The following is an 18,323-nucleotide window of genomic DNA, read 5'->3' on the forward strand; positions in this document are numbered from 1 at the left end:
CGTGAGTCCAGGGGCCTCCCTGACCCGCACTGGAAACAGTGCATGTTGGAAACAGCAAAACAGCAGGATAAGGTTCAGCAACTGAAAATGTTCAGGCTCTCAGAACAGAGATTAGGTGTCAGCATGTTCCTTGCCCTTTCCTTCACCCCCTGAGAACTTCCTCTTTCTGCTTCCTTGAGTTATGTGTACTGGCTAATAAATATCTCCACAAGGCTGGGAACGGGGCTCCAGTCCTTGGGTCTGCTGAGCAAGACTGTGGCCTCCCCCTCAGCCCCTCCGTGCATTTCATCCGGTCCCCGAGAAGTTTTTGCCATCGTGACATGACACAACCCTCCTACTATTCTCAGTTAGAACCTCTCCCTCCTCTTCCTGCGCCTGCCCAGGAAATGGCATGACGTAGGCGTAGGCTCTTCTTTCCCCTCGTCCTTTCATCTGCATGCGCTCTCCAAAGCTTACATTTCTTCAGTGATATTCGTTCATTCGTGTCCACTGCCGTTTAGTCACAAACGACTTCCACGCCCATGTCACCGGGGGAAATCGTTCCGATCTACGGATGCACAGGTTCAAACCCTCTGCTCATGAACTTCTTCAGAGTTCCACAACCTTTCTAACATACTTTACCTGGTTCCCCAAGTCAGCTTCTTAGCTTCCTCTCCTGGGTTTCTGTCTCTGTCCATCATTTCCCCGGCTTCCAGGTGCTGAACGAAGAAACTCCGCAACATCCACTGCCTCCTTTCCCCTCACTGTCCCAACCGAGTCAGTGACCACTCCCTCCAGCCCCTGCAATGTTCTCTCCACGTCTGTGGCTCTCCCTGCAGCCTCCCCCCCCCCCCCGTGTGAGAGCCAGGACGCCCCACATCATTGCTTCCCTCTGGTAGGCTTTCCCTAACCCAGTTATGTGTCCCCCGAGGACATGGGGGACAGTGTTATCCACTTGGGGAGACCCCTCCTTTGTGGGATTCTCTCCCCGAAACCCCAGCTGCTTCTGTACCCGTGGATGTGGTCCCTGTGTCTCCTCATCCCTCTCGGGCAGGACTGGGGAAGCTGGGGTCACTCTGGGGGGTACCATGACCTTGCACCGCTCACTTGCAACTTCATGCCTAAAATACTTGATTCATCTTTATTATTATTATTATTTTTAGTTTAAATCATTAATTATGGCAGGAAAAAGAGTCTGAGTCTAGACACCCTGTTATGACTGGCACTGGTCGTGGCAGCTACGTCCCAGGATTCACAGACGGATATGACTTTGTCTAAACAAAATGCGTCTGCTGGTGTTACTGATGAGTCAGTGGTAATCTCATCAGTTAATGTTTTTCTATGAAGAATGAAGGTGCGGTTTTATTAATGCCCACTTGATAAGTATAAATTCTCCTCTCTCCACTGTCACCCTGTGAGCACTTCACTGGTGACTCTACCGTTAGTTTAGCTGGACTTTGAGGTGTCGCCAATTCTATGTACTGCTGTCGGTGTTCCGTACACATTCCTAGACACTCTTTCTTGCAAAAAAAAATAAAATATAAATTAAAGAGAGAGAGAGAGAGAGAGAGAAGAATTCCATCTTGTCCAAAGACACATGCAACTCTGTCAGCCCATGTAAGTGGAAACGGCAACAAGCCCTCTCACAACGGGGGTGTGCGTGGCCTCTGTCCGTGGTCACTGGCTCTTTGCCTCTCTCTCAAGGACGCTGTGCCCCACCGAAAGCCATGGCATGGCACTTTCATCTTCGGCGTGGTGTTGCCGTGGGCAGACCGGCCCGTTCTCTCTCCCAGACACTCTGGAAATGAACAGTCTGGTAGGACTCTCTGTGGCGGTACAGCCATTTCTCGATCAGAAACTTTAAAGAGGAGGGATGCGAAAATGAGAAAGAAAACCACACCTTTGTCAACTGGTGAGAGAAGTGCCAGCTAATCACAATACCTCCTGTACTTATAATAGCTTGGAATTCACTGGAAAGGTCTAGAATCTTAAAAATGGGGGGGGGGGGGCGGAGGGGGGAAAGCAGCTTAATTCATATTACAGCTAACTGGAGAATGGGGGTTAGATCTGTTAGCCCGGTGGCCTTCATATGAGGATGTCGAGAGCCAGTGGCAGCTGAGTGGGCAAGTCCCTTCCATGGTAGACGATGTCAACTGTTCTGGAAAAGGAGGTTTTTAGTGTGCTCCTTCCCATGGGCACCCACTGCTCCTCCCACTAACTAACCCTTGTCCGCCTCCGGGGAGGAGCGAGAACGGGAACGAGGAAATCTGCCTTGCGACGAGGGGAGAAAAGTGAGGAGGCTGGTGCGTTTCCCACATGGCATCCAGATATAAAGGCATTTGTGTAAAAGCTGGCCAAGGCTCAGGGACACACGGCTGTCATTATACCTTTCATTCTTCCCGCACTCACACACACACAAAATAATAATAATAATAATAAAAATACTGGATGCTCAGTAAGGCCTTCTCTCTGAGACTGAAGACCCTGGAACAAATGCTTGAAACTGACTCAGGTAGCTGACACTGAGTCAAGAGTTTTGTGACCTACACTGATGACGCTTCGACAGATTTTAATTTGGCTAAGACAAATCATCACGAGGAGGCGACTGAGTATCTTCGTAGCGCGGTAAAATAATGCTGGTTTAAATGAAATTATGCAGGCTTCAAAATTAAACCTCAACTGCGCTGCAGTATTTTAGTAAAGCGATTAACTCGTAATGAATGCGCAATTAAGGATCGCTCCTATTAAAACAGTTTACACGTCTTCAAAATTAAAATGCATTTTCCGCATAAGACGAAGCTAGTTCTTTTAATATTATTCAGTTTTAAACCAGTCATTAATTTTAAGTGAGCAGTAAATTAAAGATATTATTGTATTCATTGTTTTTGATTATTTTGTATCTTCGGATATCTCAAATGTGTTGAAAGGCTAATACCATGAAGAATGACTTTCTCTATTCTCTAAAGCACATTCACTGCAAAAGAACTATGAAAAATATATAAACAGGTAAGAAACAATCAATTTCACTGGTAAGCCTCTTTCTGGAAGATTTTATATATATATATATATATATCCCCTAAATGTCAATAAAAAAAACTTCATGAATAAAGTTTCTGTGGCTTCACACTTTAAATTTAAAAATTATAAATAAGCATACCTATAAGTAATTAGTTATTAAAATAAAGGAAACTAATAAATATGTGACCTCTGCCAGTTAAATAATCCATAATTATCCTTTGTGAAGTCAATTCAATTGTGACGTCAATTTAATGTTGATTTTTCAAAAAACAGAGATCGAAAGAAACACATTCCCAATTCCACATCAAAATATTTTAATGTGAAATCAGATTAAATTTTTAAAATTTGAAAACTTTAGAAATATTTTGTATGTGACCTCTGAAGGTTAAAAAAAAATAATAAAATTTTTTCAAATCACCAGTTGATGACATGCTGTCATTTTGTGTTAATTCCCTACAAAATAGTCTGCTTTTCACATTCAATTTATGCCACTGTTGACCTACCTTGGCTTTTTTTTTTTATTAACAGATTTTCATTACTAAAGATGAATGAATAGACTATTTCCCAGCAAATAATTACGTATAAGAGCTAAATCAATGACACATCGTCTCCAGGTATATCTATTTCTTCCCTCAATTTCATTATGAAGTTTTCCTTCTTACATCAACTTTCTATTACAAAGTAATAACAATAAAAAGATGTTTTCCAGTCTCCATTTACAAAGTACTTTGAGGTCGTTGACATAGTGTTATCATTGGTAGACGGCTCTGTATTAGAAAAACATCATAATTTTACAGAACAGACTCTAGGTCAGAGAATCTTAAGATCTACTAAAAAATAAAAATTAAAAAAAAAAAGAACTAAAAAGTTTTGGGTTTAGCCTTACACCTTCCTCTATCTGAACTCACATTCAGCATTCTTTCTTCTTTTCTTTTTTATTCTTTATGGATGTTTTAGAAAGAGGCAGGGAGTGAGAGAGACAGAAACTATGATCTGTTTCTGCATGTGCTCTGACCCAGGATCGAACCAGCAACCTTTGCCTATCAGGATGATGAGCTAACCAACGGGCTCTCCGGCCAGGGAACACTCAGTGTTCTTTCCATGACGAGACCTGTATTCCTTTCTTAAATTTAATGAAAATGTAGCAACCTATTAACCTCAAAGTGTCTTTTTTTTTTCTTGTTTAGACTTTACTCAGTAAATAGACTGACTCTAAGAATGACAAGGGGAAATGATGGCAGTTCAGGTATAATCTCAGCAATGACGGGAAAAGACCGTAGCTTCGAGTTTGCTACATGGATGACTGACAATGAGAAAATGAGGGTCGGTTTCTACAATGACCCTCAGGTAGAGACAAAGAGTGTGACCACTACGAAAAAGACATTGAGACCTGGGATAGGTGACGAGAATTCTATATAGTTAACACCCATCGCTATTTCGAATGTCTACAAAAGCCAACGGATTAATATCCACGTTACTCAGTTCCTTTCCAAGCGAGTCCCTGACCATGTTCTTAAACACATTTGAGGAAACTTGATGAGACTCACAAGCACGACAAGTTTGAAGTTTGGCGAATAATTATTACACTTTGAAAAGTTGGACAAAGATTCTGCTTACCGCTGCTGTAGCATAATATTGCCTCTCCTTCCCAGGCAAACATCATTAAAGTTGAAAGATAGCTCCTCGGAGAAGGAGGTGAATATAGACCCACAAAGAACAAATCATGTCAGACTAGGCATTTGTGGGCAAGATTTAGAAAAGTGCAATATCAAAGTGATGGATGAGTTGCTGATTGAAAAACTCAACCCAAACAGATGATGAATGGACAGGTGTCAATGCGTGAAGATGGTTTCCAGTGGGGTGCCACCAGCTTTACCCTTGGCTATGCCCTTTTCAAAATGTTAACAATCATTTGGCTAAAAATATAAAAGGCACGAGCCATAGCGAGGCTGGAGAGCAATGGTGTTAAATGACTAATTATATACTAGGAGATTTAGATGATGATGCCTTTAAAAAAAAAAAAAAAACTCCATTCAGAAATGCAGCTACTGAAGGAAAAAAAAAAAAGAAGGTGAATAGATCATCTTTGAAATACAGAAGAAGAGTTATTTAAAACAAGGAACCTCGTCACCCCGTTCAATTCTCTGGTAAAATGGGGACGCCCAGACATCGGCACTTAGTTGGTGACGCGCACTTTCAGAGAAAATGTAACAGGGACTAGAACGCGGCACAAGGAGGGCGAAAAGGGACGCTCTGCGACGTGAAAACACAGTTTTCATAACGGGGACCTTTTTTCAGGCAATATCGCTAAGCTCCCAGTAAGAATTTATGCTGACTGGCCAATGACAGCTTATTAAATGGCCTATATTTATTGTGTGCTGATGTGTAGACAGAATGAAGAATGGTAGCTGCCCACGACTGGAAGGTGGATTTATATTCTAGCAGCTGATGAGTCAGAAGCGGGGGCACAGACGCAGCAGGCTGCGGGACCTCCCCCTCACTTCCTGTCCGTATGTCGCCTGAGTGACCATTTGTCCTGTTCATATGGAGTCCGAGTGACCATCTGGCCGGGAAAGGTGTCTATCGTAGACATGAGCTGCAAGATGAGTTTCCTAAGTGCTTTTAAAATGTTATTTCTAGGCCCTGGCCGGTTGGCTCAGCGGTAGAGCGTCAGCCTGGCATGCGGGGGACCCGGGTACGATTCCCGGCCAGGGCACATAGGAGAAGCGCCCATTTGCTTCTCCACCCCCCCCCCCCGCCTCCTTCCTCTCTGTCTCTCTCTTCCCCTCCCGCAGCCGAGGCTCCATTGGAGCAAAGATGGCCCGGGCGCTGGGGATGGCTCCTTGGCCTCTGCTCCAGGCGCTAGAGTGGCTCTGGTAGCGACAGAGCGACGCCCCGGAGGGGCAGAGCATCGCCCCCTGGTGCGCAGAGCATCGCCCCTGGTGGGCGTGCCGGGTGGATCCCAGTCGGGCGCATGCGGGAGTCTGTCTTGACTGTTTCTCCCCGTTTCCAGCTTCAGGAAAAAAAAAAAAAGTTATTTCTAGCAGCAAATCCTAGCCACATACACAAATGAAATGGACAAGGTCGGTAGAAACAACTATTAGAGTGACTTCATCAGGGACTCTATGAAAAATAAAAACAAAACAGAAGCTCCGTCTCTCTGTCAACGATGTTATTGTTCACATAGGTTGGCTTTCTCTTCCAGAAAATATTGAGAAGACCATGAAGTGTTTGAGAGTTGTGGTCTCAGTCGTCATCCCTATGGGCCAGAAGAGAGTTTGATTATTCAGAACATAAAATAAGGACTGCCTCACCAAATTCCAAGGGATGAGGAACAGACGGAGAAGCCTATCTAATTCCCAGAAGAGGCCCATTCTCACTGCCCTTCTCAGTTGCGGTCAAGTAAGGTGGTGGCACAGGAAAGGCATCCTCAAAAGTGGAGCCCAGGGCCATGGGGGAAGGGCGAATAGATTGGGAGAGGGAGTGTCTATTTCCAAGGCACACATTCAGAGCCTAAACAACGCCCCACATCTAAAGAATCCGAGCTTCTCGAAGTATCCGCCTCGACAGGCTTGGGGGATTACTACCGACACTTAGCTGTACTCACTGATGGCTTCTTGAACATGCCCTGACTGGGGACAAATCCACGACCTCCGGTGCACAGAGATAATGCTTTATCTACCTAGCCACCCAGCCAGGGCCTCTCCTCCACTATGTGGCCGAGTGATGCGATTCCTGGCCAGTCTTGTCAGGAAAAACAAATAAAGGTTGTACCGCGTGGAGGGAAAGAGATGGAACTACCATTAGTTCAAGACAATATGGGTGTCTATCTATCTAATTGAAAAACCCAACAGAAACAACCGACAACCTCTTTGAACAAATTAGGGAGGTCAGAAATGTTCCCATGTTTTAGCTATAAAATTTGTGTATACTGGCAATTTTGATTCAGAAAACATAAGATAGCATTTAGTGAAGCAATAGAATGATAAATTAACTAAAAAGTTATTAACCAAGAAGATGCATAAAAACCCACAGAGAAGACTTTATAGCCACAATAACGGCAGTTGCAATAGACAGGAACAGAGGAGCTAGTCCACTAATCACTTCCAAACGTGACTTCTCAGAAACTTCTTCTACACATACAATCTCAATTAAACCTGCGGGTATTTTGAGTATAAATAATCTGTGTGTATAGCTACGTAACCTGAAGGTTTACCATTAAAAAAAAAAAAAAAAGAGGTATAACTTACCAAGTATAAAATACATTTAAAGTGATAATATTGGCCCTGGCCGGTTGACACAGTGGTAGAGCATCGGCCTGGCGTGCAAGGGGTCCCGGGTTCAATTCCCGGCCAGGGCACACAGGAGAAGCGCCCATCTGCTTCTCCACCCCTCCCCCTCTCCTTCCTCTCTGTCTCTCTCTTCCCCTCCCACAGCTGAGGCTCCATTGGAGCAAAGATGGCCCGGGCGCTAGGGATGGCTCCTTGGCCTCTGCCCCAGGCGCTAGAGTGGCTCTGGTCGCAACAGAGCAAAGCCCCGGAGGAGCAGAGCATCGCCCCCTGGTGGGCATTCCGGGTGGATCCCGGTCGGGCGCTTGCGGGAGTCTGTCTGACTGTCTCTCCCCGTTTCCAGCTTCGGAAAAATATAAATAAATAAATAAATAAATAAAATAAAGTGATAATATTAAAAAAAAGGGGGGGCAGATTATCTTTTGGAACAAAGAGATACATGGAATAAAACACATATTCCAGAAAAAACATACAAAATAAGACATAGCTCAAAGACAAGTCCAGGTGTATGTGAAAATAACATAGTTTGATAATGAAAATAGCATTCCATAAGGGGTAGATATTTTAGTAAGGAGTACTGAAAAAATTCTGAAAAAGTAAAACTGGGTTCCTGTCTCTTCCTTCCTATTAATTTTTACTTCCACAGAATTAAAGAATCAAAATGGAAAGATAAACTCTCTCCAGAACATAAACTTCCAGTTTTAAGCTAGCATGTGAGTGCAGTGGTAGTCCTGGGCCATGGGGAGCCAGGGGTTGAGTTTTGATAATTCCAGTGTAGACCATTTGGAAGCTTCTTTCTGCCGTTGGTCCCTCAGCCCTGCCCGGGGAAGTTCCCACCTCTATGTCTTCCCTGGAATTCTGAACTATGTTCATTCTGGTTCCCCGCAAAAACTGAGGTTTCAACTGTCTCTGTTCTGAAAAGGTATCCCTCTGTCAATCTCTTCTCCAACATCCAGAATGATTTTGCGATAGATTGATGACTCCTCTCAACTGATACCTCTCCCGGCATGAAATTATTTATCTCAATGTGTTTTTCAATCAATGCTAAAATCAGATAACTTGTTATATAAAATATTAAAGTGTCTCCAGTGTACCCAGGTCATTTAGAAATGATATTCATGAAGACATGTCAGTACTGTCCACAGCACGTTGAACTATTTCCATTTGAATCTAATTAAAATATAGAAATACTTCTTTTAGTGGAAAATTCATATCAATTCTGAAATCCAAGGTAAGAGGTATGTCGATCTCTTTTTTTTTTTTCATATTTACTAAATGCACTGGAATATTAAAGTGCTCTAACACAGCCCGGTAACAGCATGGATACTGTGTCCTTGTCAAAGAACAATATCTTATACTGATTTTACTTAAGAGTGTGAGAATTATACCAAAAATATCTGCCCCACTTTTTTCATTGTAATAACTTTACATGACATAGATGTGCATGCTAACATAAAATGTCTCTGTATGGGGCTTCAACCCTTATTATGAATATAATATAAGCTAATTCTTGAGCTGGGTACCGGACTGGCACAGAAGACACGAGAAGCCTTCATAATTTGAAGAGCATAATAGTGCTACCAGGCTCTCACCGTTATTCAAGGTAGCTTTAAAATGCTACAGAGAGAAGGGGGGGGGAGATCAAATAACTATAGTTATGGGAGACATTTATGCTTTCAAATTTGAATGCTTGTGATTATCCTTTGGCAGAGAACGAGGCAAGATCATAAACTCACAGCCTAGCGACTATAAATGCTGCCCTAAATTAGAGCAGAATGTCCTGCTAGAGTCTTCTGTCGTCCTCCTCTGGGGCTGTTTCTCCCCTCACATAGCGAGTTTGGCAGGAGCTGACACTGAACACCATGATGTCACGGTATTTGGGGTTTGTTTTTTCTATTCATAATACTTGGGGGGGGGGGGAGGAAATGTGACATCCGAGTTATCTCTGTGGAGTTACTTTTTTAGGTTGATTTTTTTTTTTAGTTTTAGTCTTCCAGACCCTTCCCTCTTATCAACCGTGTTCCTGTAGTCTTGGAGTGTCGGGGAAACCAAACTGACACGCTCACAAGAAGACAAAGACAGAAAGCCCCGTGTTACTGGAGTCTTGTTACGTTAGGACATGTGTTCAGCCCTTTGTGCGCAGTTGACTTAATACTCACATGAGGCTTAGAAGCAGGTGAAATAATCGTCCCCCACTTGACAGACAGGCCTATCGAGCCTGGATTAATTAAATTTGCCCAGTAGTCCACTGAGCAAGCAAGTGTCACTCTATGCCTCTAATATTGATTTATATGCCTCAGAAACAGTTGGTTTTACACTCTCTGCTACTCTACCCTGTCTTCCATCATAACCACTTTAAATGAGCCTATTTACTGCTGCGGATAGTGCTAGCTAGCATTGATGGTGTGATTCTGCCTGATCGCTGTATATGACTGCATCTTCGTACACATACTAATCCTTACCCGCAGACAGGAGGCTTCAGTTTTGCAAGGTTTCATTTCCCTCTCTACACATGTCTGTATCTATAATAGTTCTGTTTTTATTTTATTGTTGTTTTGTCTATCGTTAATAAGATATTTTATTATATTTTGTGAATGCTTTTTATTTTAACATAGAAAACTATAGAGTTTTGACATAGAGTAGTATTAGGTTTTTTAAATCTTTGTTTCTTTTTTATTTATTTATTCATTTTTTAGAGAGGAGAGGGAGAGACAGAGAGAGAGAGAGGAGAGACAGAGAGAGAAGGGGGGAGGAGCTGGAAGCATCAACTCCCATATGTGCCTTGACCAGGCAAGCCCAGGGTTTTGAACCGGCGACCTCAGCATTTCCAGGTTGATGCTTTATCCACTGTGCCACCACAGGTCAGGCTAGTATTAGGTTTTAATCATCACTCTTTTCACCTCATTAAACTCTTATAAGTTCAAATAAAAGTAAGATTTTTCCCCCCCTTAGGGACATAATCATAATTTCTCAAAATACTTCAACTTGTGTTTTTCTTTCAAAATATTTTTGAATTTTATACTAGTCAGGTTAAATGAGATCTCTCTTTTTTTTTTTTAAGAGAGAAATGGAGGGACAGACAGACAGGACAGGAATGGAGAGAGATGAGAAACATCAATTTTTCATTGTGGTACCTTAGTTGTTCATGGATTGCTTTCTCATATGTGCCTTGATGGGGGGGGGGGGACTATAGCAGAGCAAGTGACCCCTTGCTCAAGCCAGCGACCTTGGGCTCAAGCCAGCAACCATGGGGTCATGTCTATAATCTCACGCTCAACCTGGCAACCCCAGGCTCAAACCAGATGAGCCCAAGCTCAAGATGGCAACCTTGGGGTTTTTAACCTGAGTCCTCAGTGTCCCAGGCTGATACTCTATCCACTGTGCCACCACCTGGTCAGGCCAAATGAGATCTTTCTGTAGTAAAAATGGCCCAAGCTCTTTATAGTTAACTAAGAATATTTGTGGTTCTTCATCCAAATTTCACCGTGAGTCTGGCTGGCATAAACTGAGGCTTCTTTAGTCTTGGTTTCTCATAACTTTAATACTTGAGCCTCCATTTGGTGCGGCAGGACAAGGAAACAGAGCAGATGATACACTGGCTTTTCTTATTTATCTTTTTAATTGTTTAAATTTATTGACTTTAAAGAGATAGAGGAAGGCAGAGAGAAAGAGAGAGGAGCATCCATCTGTTGTTTGACATTCTTAGGTTTTCATTGGTTGACTCTTGTACGTTCCCTGACCAAGGATCGAACCCACAACCTTGGCTTATTGGGACAATGCTCTATTCAACTAAGCGGCCAAGCCAGGATTTGCACTTCTGGCTTTTAATTTTTTTTTCAGCCACAGAAGTGAGCCAAAGCATTTTAACTAACATGTTAATGGCCAGCAAGCAAGCAATGTGGCCATATTTAAATCCCAAGAGGGAAATTACAACTGCCTTTCTGTCTGGAAACGGTACGTACATTACCTTCTTTGTAGCGTGGCCTTTTTATCTTTACCAATTAAATTAACCAAGTTCATCACACACCATCGTTAACATTACTTTGAATTATAGCAACTCTTGATTTTTTTTTCTAACAATAAGATTATATAATAATACTTTATAATTAACTCTGCTATTTTCTGTATTTCCTACTGAGTAAACTCCATAGATCAAGAAAAGTCACTCATTCTTTTAAAACCTGAGCTTTAAGCGTACTGGCTATTTTTGTCTCTGTTTCTGGGATGCCCGAGTTGACGTGGAAGAATCCCCCCAGCCCTGTGCTGGAGAGACCACGGGCAGAAGACAGGGGATCCCACCTCTCTGGGGGTTCCAGCTACCCTGGATCTACAGTCAAGCCTGTAGGCATGCATCAAGTGGCTCCAGTCACCCCAACTGGCGTGGGAGTCCGACAGCGAAGTTTTGCGTGAAATCTTAACCCACACATACAGTAATGTCATCGTTGTTTAAGCTCTAGGGCACTTGCTGACGTAGGCGTAGAGGACAGGACTAAAGGGAAAGGGTTAAAGTGAGAGTCCAGCCTTTCAATGTCCTGTCATCTCCTCCCGAAAAAACCTCCTTTGATCCTTTTTTTTTTTTTTTTTAATTCTCCTGCTCTAGGATTGAAATACATCCTGACGTGAAATATTGGTCGTGTTACATTCAGATCGGAGTTATTACTTCTCTCTCCAAAGAGCCTTCATTCTATTTGGCTGACGTCTTGCTTTCCAGAGAAATCTATGCAGCCCTCCAAGAAGGGAATGTATTCTTTACCGGATGGATACGGCTCTTTGGGGGGCACACTCTGTCAAATATTGAGGAGGCTCCCTTCCCTTTACTAACAAAGAGTATTATTAATGAATGTATGTGACTTTTGAGCAAAGGAGTCACAATTACAAAAGACAGACACCACCAATATTTGTTTTATTCCAATAAAGTCCTGTGCGTCATACTCAAGGTTAGAGCAATGAGGAGACATCGCACCTGGCGTCCTCCCGTCTTTGAGGGGCGAGCTTTCTTCAGTCACGTTTACGCCCCTAACGGAGGACCAGGCTATTCCTCGTTTATCGCCATGACGGATGAGTAACATAAGGCCACAAACAATATTCTCTTCCTCCTTTAGAGCCCTGTATCAGATGTGTGAGCACTCATGGATGAAAGTATCAGGAAGACGTGATTTCTCAGGGCAGAGCCCAACAGAGCTCACTTAGCACAAGCCTTGTTCTCTCTCTGCCTGTTTCTTCCCGGTGAGGGACCGGTAAGCCCGGCATTCGTGGGTTTTCTATAGACCAAGATCAGTGAGAATGAACAAGTACATGCTTCCCCGCTGGAAGTCAACTTTCCTAAAAGGTTATCGCCAAATACCTTGATCAGAGTGGCAAGATTTTCCGAGAGTCTCCTGCTGCAAGAGGTCTATCCTTCTCCAGTTCACTTGTCTTAACATCACAGCCCTTTAATTGGCCCACAGAGGAGGAGGAGGTCTTCCCGCTTCTCTATTGGCTGACACCACCCGGCAGAGTGTTTCCCCTGACGAACTCTGGGTTTCACCTGTTTCCACCCTGTCATGAAACCTTGTTTCAAACGCACAAAGTATTTTCTGTCAGATTACTGAAAGTGTACAAACTCTTTACTCTTCCCAACTTGTTACCTACCTTGCTTTTTTTTTCTTTCTATATGCCAAGCATCCCAGTCAGAATTCACATCAGTATAATATTTTTGAAACGTAATTTTACTAGTGTTAATTTTTTTGGACGCCTTCCACTCTATTTCACACGCATGCAAACAATACAGGTTGAGGGTATTCTTACTATAAGACTTGTCATTACATTTTGCAATATTGTAATTTCTTGTTGTGCCTCCTAATAGATTGTGAATTTCTTCAAAGCAGAAACAAATTTTTCCAACTGTAAAAATGCATAGAGATGCCTAGGTTAATACACCCAAAGTTTATGGACACTCGTCTAAGAATGTATTATTGTTCCTACTGAATCATTTTGTTTCAGATACTTTTATTAAAGTAAAAAACACGTTTAGACCAGTTGTGATCTCCTTTGTTCACTCCATCAGTTCAGTACCTGTCTTTGTCTCATCCTAGAGAAATGCATCCTAAATTTGGTATATCCTACCATATGGAAAATGTTACCTATATTATTGCCTTTGCATAAACACACACACACTCACATATGCATGCACACACATGACTGAGCATACATTCTAGATAAGCTTTTGTACACAGACACACCAAAATTGTGTAGCAGGATGTTTGCCACGGTGCTATTTGCTGGGACAAAGCTTTTGAGAAAACTTGGTGGCTCTATCTAAGTGAGTGACCAGGTACAATGTGGTCTATACATCCAGTGGTATACCACTAAGTAGGATGGACTAAGACCACCTAGAGCTAAATAGATCCTCTTAAATGCATAACATTGAGTGAAAATACGATCCTAACATTCGTAAGGTGGACAATCAATGTAAATTTAAAACACATGAAGCAGGTGTTCTAGATAAATAGATATTAAAACCACCGTGTGGAAGAAGATGAATTGGAATTGTACCATTGAATACAAACACAGAATTGAAGACAATGGCAAAGACAAGGCAATTGTTCGGCGGTAGCAAAGGAGAACAGTTGATAACTGAGTAAAAGGGGGGACACTGGACAAAGTGGTGGTGAAACTGGTGCCCCAGATTGAGAGGTAAAATCACTTCCGTGCTAAGTGTCCAAGCAAAATGACAACTGAGGAAATTAAGTACCAGGCTAAGTCACAGGAGCAGGAGAGAGTGTCTTCGCCAGATCACTGTAAGTTACCTACAAATCTTTTCCATTTTTAATTAAAAAACTAATAAATTGCTACTGAAGTTTATATGATTTTATTTCATGAAATGCCAACACTCTAAGCCATGAATTCACTGGGATGCAGTGAATTCACTGAACAACACTTTAAAAAAACTCACCGGGCATAGAGCTAGATGGTATAAAGCAGGGGTCCCCAAACTACAGCCCGCAGGCCTATGTGGCCCCCTGGGGCCATTTATCAGGCCCCCGTCACACTTCTGGGAGGGGCACCTCTTTCATTGGTGGTCAGTGAGAGGAGCACATTGACCATCTCATTAGCCAAAAGCAGGCCCAGAGTTCTCATTGAAATACTGGTCAGTTTGTTGATTTAAATTTACTTGTTCTTTATTTTAAATATTGTATTTGTTCCCATTTTGTTTTTTTACTTTAAAATAAGATATGTGCAGTGTGCATAGGGATTTGTTCATAGTGTTTTTTTTATAATCCAGCCCTCCAATGGTCTGAGGGACAGTGAACTGGCCCCATGTGTAAAAAGTTTGGGGACCCCTGGTAGAAAGCCATGGAACTCACTTAAATCATTCTGTCTCTGAGTTTCTACAGTCGCCATTGGGTGTTTCTATACCTGACTGATTAGTTGGGAGGAGCAGGCCAGTGTAGATAATGGAATAGAGAATTGTTCTAAAAGGAACTGAACCCAGTGTAACTTCAGGAATATGATGCATTAATCAAATGAATTAACTATGGAATCTATTTTATCAAGCTCTTAATAAAATCACTATGATATCAGATGCAACATGTAGAACGTAGCCCACCATCCATTCAAGTTCACTGATATAAAAATCCCACACAGAGAGGTGGATATGATCAATAGCAATGACTGCAGAGCCTGGAATGGGAAATATTAAATCTAATGTGATTTCTCTAGATTACATCTTGATGACACACTTGGGAAATGTGTTTTATTTAATATTAATAATTCCCTCAAATATTTGCTCTTTCAAGAACTTATATTACTTTTTGCAGGACTTATCATACTATTCAGGGAGAAAAATATATTAAGATTAAAGATATACTGGAAGTAATAACATTTTCATAAACCTGATTTATAAACCTCATAAGAACCTGGAAATAGACCCTTAGATTTTGCTATATTATTGATAGAGAGTTATGTTATTTTGAGGTAAAGTTATATTGTCTCTTTTATTCACATTGTTTTGTTTTTGCTATGTTTAATTCAACTTTTCTGGGTAGTAAAATTTTATTTTTCTACATGGCTTCATTAATATCTAATGTACCTCTGAAAATCCACTTGAAATATTAGGATTTGGTCATTTCTGGACTTTGCTTGTGCCTTTTGTACTCTGAAACTTAAAAGTACAGTTCTGTCTACAGAACAGCAGCAAACATTAGGAGAGAAAATGGGTGAAAAGCCGAGTTGATGGCTTTGTTGTTCAGAAGTCACAGTCTCAACTGGTTGATTTTTTTCCCCAACGGTCAAGACACTGCTTTCTGAGACATTCCACTTTGTATGCGAACCCTGAGCTATTTTCTCATGTGAATCAGTGTGTTGCCTGACATGTGTGACACGGACGATTCGTCCATTTACAGACAGTGCTATACATCGTAGGGGGCAGAGAGCTGACGGGGTGCCCTTCCCTCAGAGAGGTGGCAGAGATTTTCATGCCTTGAAAAAGAAAGAACGGGGAGAGGAAACAAAAGCAGAGCTTTTCAAGAATAAAGATAGATAAACATACCAACGATAAAATTATGAAAGAATTCTATAGTCTACCTAAAAACGAAACAAGCATACAACAAACTTAAAATAAAATGTAAACCCCTATGAATTCAGAAAATAGGAATATCTGGTACTAAAATATCTACTTCAAGGGATCAAAATGAACCATGCCCAACTTAAAATACAAAAAATAAGGCACAGAAAGGCAGGTAAACATCTATAAAAACCAAATCAGTGAAATAAAAGGCATTCCTTTGGTAACAAAGAAAAACAACAACTATAAAAAATATGAATCTTAGGAGATAAATGGTTAGGCTCTTCCTCACATATAATCAGAATGATCTGAGTAAAGGGAAGATCACTAGAAAGGGTGGAGCTAGCAAGAAAAGTAAGAAGATACGAGCGCCTGCTCTAGAGGGTTGACGCTCCAGATTCGAAAACCAACTCAGCTCCTAACCCCGCAACCAGCGAACGGAACCCAAACCCACCGAATTTCGATATTACTGGAAAAAAAGAAGTCCCGTAAGCGCTCGGGCATGAATCAAGAAATGTGTTTTGACAGAAGAGTGCATTCAAACAGAAGAGTTTCCGATGTGTAGTAGAAAGCAGGAAGGACTAAAGAAAATACACTCTGTGCAGAACTTTGTATGGAGTAGGTTTCCACCCAGTATTTTTATAGCAAGCCACGTGGTGAACTCTGAGCAAGAAAAACATAGTAAGAAAAACTACATGTGATATGTTCTTGGGGAAAATTTTTTTTTATCATCTAGCCACATGCTTATGTACACATCTTAACTTGTCCTGTGGCTGACGGACAGGTGAGTTCAGATTCGGGACTCACAGGTAAAGAAGACACGGCCGGTCGTGAAATCCATCTGATGATAGACTATTCTATCTATGCTCGTTCACTCCTGACTCCCACTCTTCCTCTCTATGCTCCATCATGCTGCCTGGAATGGGAGTTTTCTGTGCCGTGTACCGCCATTCACTCCGGTTGTAGAGAGCCAGCAAATCAAGCTGGATGGATCAAGTGTGGATGTCCGCTGCGGAGCATAAGGGAGCCACCAGCTTGTGAGACACGGCAAAGATACATTCACGAGGGCCTGTGTGTGCCAAACATAACTAAGAAGGTGGGTGAAGGGACCAATTATCCCTGAGGCATGGACTCATCGTGACAATTATTGCATCTGTAAATTGGCCACCCGTCATTGACGTTCAAAATGGCCCCCGGGGGTTCTCGACCCAAGGCTTGCCCGTACACGTGCTGGCTGCAAGCAGGATGTAGGTGAGAGACAGCTGTGGCCAGGGGCGTTTGCTCCTGGCTGTCTCGGGAAGACAAGGATGCCTCGGCTACCGTGTTCTAGCCCTCGAATGGCGACTGTCCTTTGGGAGGGCTGATGTGGCACAGGGGGAAACAAGACAGGCCGTCCGTGGTCTTACACACACACACACAACGCCATCAGTTTGCATCAGAACGCTGTAAAAGGAATATGAACTTGCCTTGGTAACCAATCGAATAATAACTTACTGGGTTGAACCCCTTTGTTCAGCTCTCTCCCACAAAGGGCCACCAGAGTCAGGACGGATGGGCCTTCTGACCTGCTGCCACCTGATTGGGGACCTTCCTCTTCTCTGTCCCTCTGCCCTCGGCTGTACATTTTATTTCTGTCTAGTCCCCTCCCCGAGCTTTCTGCTGCTTCTCTCCTCCCACGGGTCTGCTGCCCGGTCTGCGTGGATTCCGCCGCGGCGCCCGGACCACTCCTCGCTGCGGTGGGTCCAGGTCGCTCAAACATCGTCCTCTTTGCTCCTCCTACGGTCTGCTTTTCTCCTTCCACGCTAAACCCCGTGCTCTTTTCCCTGAGTGACAGCCTCACCCTCTTCCACCCGTGACATTTAGCAATGCTCTTTAGATCCTGCCAGCCTTCCAAGACAACTCAGTGGGTCAACCGCACATCAGTCATTGTGCACACAAAGGTGCACGCGCGCACACACGCACACTCACACACACACTCATGCCCGTTTTACATATCAGTATAAGTCAGGAAGCAGTAGGAGTTGGGAATACTTGAGCCACTGAAACATAATTTGAACCAGAGCTTAACCAGCTTGTTTACTTTTCTCTTAAGCAGAAAATGAGATTTTGGTAGCTTAAAACGATTCAAGGGTAGGTGCTTTCCAATGACTGCAGTGAGGACCTTCTTGCAAACACAAAGGCTTTAAAATTAGCTCCAGCGCTTCAGCGGTTGTGAACTGCGTTTTGCTTCCGCTCGGTGAGACGGCAGACTGCTCAAGGGTACAGCTCCAAGACAGAAGCACTTCTCTCTCTCAATTTCCAGTGTGGACGTGTTGCAAATAGCCCATTTCAGGGGAACGACATCGAGCCGCCGAGACGCGGGATGGACACTTCCAGGGGACTAATCTGCGCATCAGGCGCATGCCAATAATTTCAAGTTGCCGGAGCCACACGCCTCACCTTTGTTTTCCTGTCTCTCTGCCTGAGCTATAACTCTTTAAGACATATTCGGG

The sequence above is a fragment of the Saccopteryx leptura genome, chromosome 12 (assembly GCF_036850995.1).
Source record: "Saccopteryx leptura isolate mSacLep1 chromosome 12, mSacLep1_pri_phased_curated, whole genome shotgun sequence".
NCBI classification, from domain to species: domain Eukaryota; kingdom Metazoa; phylum Chordata; class Mammalia; order Chiroptera; family Emballonuridae; genus Saccopteryx; species Saccopteryx leptura.